Source organism: Henckelia pumila, chromosome 1 (assembly GCF_033568475.1).
Source record: "Henckelia pumila isolate YLH828 chromosome 1, ASM3356847v2, whole genome shotgun sequence".
Lineage (NCBI taxonomy): Eukaryota > Viridiplantae > Streptophyta > Magnoliopsida > Lamiales > Gesneriaceae > Henckelia > Henckelia pumila.
The window spans coordinates 141,703,590-141,706,898 of record NC_133120.1 but is presented as its reverse complement, the minus strand read 5'-3'; positions in this window follow the sequence as shown (position 1 = coordinate 141,706,898).

Genomic DNA, 3,309 nt, shown 5'->3' with positions numbered 1-3,309 from the left:
ACCCTCCTCGTCCAATCGCAAACCTGCCCCATGGAATAGGGTGTCCAGAAACACAGAGTACGAGACGTGAGCATAAAACGCTCAGTACGAGAGTATGAGTATACATGCATGCAAAGTGAACTCCCTATAGACTCGAGGTCAAGGATCAGATAACAGAGACAGACCGGGCTCTGGTATGTAGCACGCTGTGCCGTCGCTTCAGGAGGTGGCTCCCATACCGAGATAACCGTGGATACGCCGGACCCAAAGCGATGGAAGTCCATCCACTAACAGGATAGGGTACAACCCTACTAACAGACATCTCGAAAGAGATACAGCAAGATGCAAATGAATGTAGCATAATATCATGGCATATAAATCATGCAGTCACATAATACATGCATACTCAGTCAGGATATCTCGAATAGTACTTTCGTATCCCAAAACAGTGCAAGCTCTACCCACTCTAGGTCCACGCCTATAGTCTGCTCTACACTGTCAAATGATACTACTATCATTAAATTGATCTAAAAGCCTTAATTAAGCTATTGCATACTCCTAAATATTTATAGGAAGCAAAAGCTATACCTTCGTCCATCGTTAGCCCTTTGATGTCGATGCTTCCAGAACTTGGGCACAACTCCGCTACGACTATCGAACGCCTCGCCGACCTCCGGACCAAGCCTAAGAAGACTAGAACAGCTCCAAAAGGACTAGAATGGAAAGGAGAACTTGGAATTGGCAAATGAAAGTGAAGCCTCGGCCTTCTATTTATAGACAATGATCGGAACTTCCGATCCTTGATCGGAACGTCCGAACCTCGATCGGAACGTCCGATCCTGCCATCGGAGCTTCCGAAGATCCTCATCTGTCACGTGTCAAAATATCACTTGTTGACTCCGGATAGGGGTGATCGGAGCTTCCGGTCCTGATCGGAGCTTCCGATCTTGCCACACGTCATGCCTGACGTAATATTGATCGGAGCTTCCGATCCTGATCGGAGCTTCCGAACTCTACCCAAGTAATTATGATTAATTCCTTAATTACTGATTTGGTTACGGGCTACTACATTCTCCCCCACTTAAGATATTTCGTCCTCGAAATCAGATCTTAAGTACCGAATGCAAATACATAAATCAAAAACATTCTTTATTCAAATCAAATGTTTACAGAGGTTGCAACTGAATACAACTTAAACAATGAAATCAAAACAACTCAGGATGGTCTTTACGCATCCTGTCCGCAAGCTCCCAAGTAGCTTCCTCAGTGCCTCGGCACTGCCACTGAACTAAAACCAAATGAATGACTTTGTTCCGTAAAACCTTATCCTTATAATCCAGGATACGAAGAGGTTTCTCAACATAAGTCAAATCCTTGTCTACCTGAACCTCAGACCGCTGCAGAATATGAGATTCATCCGCCACATACCGTCGCAACAGAGATACGTGGAACACGTCGTGAATACTGGATAGATGCGGTGGCAAAGCTAGTCGATAAGCCAAATCGCCAACGCTCTCCAAGATCTCAAACGGACCGATAAATCTGGGAGACAACTTTCCCTTAAGGCCAAATCTGAGAATCTTGCGGAAAAGTGAAACTCTCAGAAACACTTTCTCCCCGACCTCGAACTGCAAGGGCCTACGCTTGATATTAGCATAACTGGCCTGACGATCCTGTGCAGTCTTAATCCGTTTCTTGATTTGATCAACAATATCTATCGCCTGCTGGATAAACTCCGGTCCCTCAGCTTGTCTCTCCCCCACTTCTTCCCAGAAGAGTGGAGTACGACAACGTCGCCCATACAACGCCTCAAAAGGTGCCATCCCAATACTAGTGTGATAGTTGTTGTTGTAAGCGAAATCGATCAACGGCAAATGATCCTGCCAGGCTGAACCAAAATCCATGACGCACGCTCTAAGCATATCCTCTAACGTACGGATAGTGCGCTCTGACTGACCATCAGTCTCCGGATGATAGGCTGTACTCAAACTGAGAGTAGTACCCATCGCACGCTGAACACTCCCCCAGAATCTAGAAGTAAACCTGGGGTCCCAATCGCTGACAATGCTCACAGGCACTCCATGAAGTCGAACGATCTCCTGAATGTACATCCGTGCCATGCGATCCACAGAGTACTCTCGGCTATAGGAAATGAAATGCGCTGACTTGGTGAGTCGGTCCACCACAACCCAGATAGCATCACAGTTCCTTGGGGATACCGGAAAATGGGTCACAAAGTCCATTGTGATAAACTCCCATTTCCATTCAGGAATAGGCAGACTGTGAAGCAATTCTCCAGGTCGTTGGTGCTCTGCCTTGACCTGTTGACACACCAAACATCTCAAAACAAACTGATAAACACTGCGTTTCATTCCCTTCCACTAGAAACGAGTACGTAGATCTTTGTACATCTTGTTGCTCCCCGGATGAATACTCAACTTAGTGCGATGTGCCTGAGACAAAATCTCCTCTCGCAACTCTTCTGTTGGAGAACGCGGCGATCAGATCAAACAGAATTGATACCCGGTGCAGCGGAAGTTTAAAATTTTATATGGAACGATTCCATAATGGGTATCAACCTTACGATTAAATTATGTGTGTGTAAAAATTAAATAACAATTATAAATTTTTACCTCCAATCTCGAAGCGAGATTATGGACACCAACAGATTGCTCTGCTCTTGTTGTATATCCCTGTAACTGATGGACGAACTGTTCTTCAATCAGGTCCACGAACGGATATTTAATCCCTCTGATAGATTGCAATAGAAAATCTATCAGAAGTTTCTACGAAGAGATTAACGAATTTGATCCGTTAAACCAGACTGTAATTCAAAATTCACAGACTGGATTTTACCGAGCAGAGGGGAGAGGAGGTCGGCCACACTTCAGAGGAAAATCACTAGGGTTTTCAAAAATTTTGTGACCTGTTGTGTGTAATTTCTGTACTGCAATAACTTATTTATAATGTAGGCCACTAACAGCTTAGGGCCCATTAGTCATAAGTTCAAGCCCGACAAGCAAAGCCCGCATGTTCAGAAATTAATATAAAATTCATCGTGACTCCGATTGATAAACCGATTTCACCAATGTGCACAGAAACCATTTCTGCACCTTTTAAAGTCAAGATAAATTTTTCTGAATCCGAATTCAGTGGTTTCCAAAAATGTCCATCCCTATGTCATTTTAGGAAATCCTACTCCTCTACTCATAATTAAGAAGTCCAACTTCTTTGTTCATTAAATTTAACTCTTTAAATTTAACTATCTCAACGGGGATTAAAAATCCATTACTCTGTGTGACCCTCAATGGTTCAGGGATACAGCTAGCC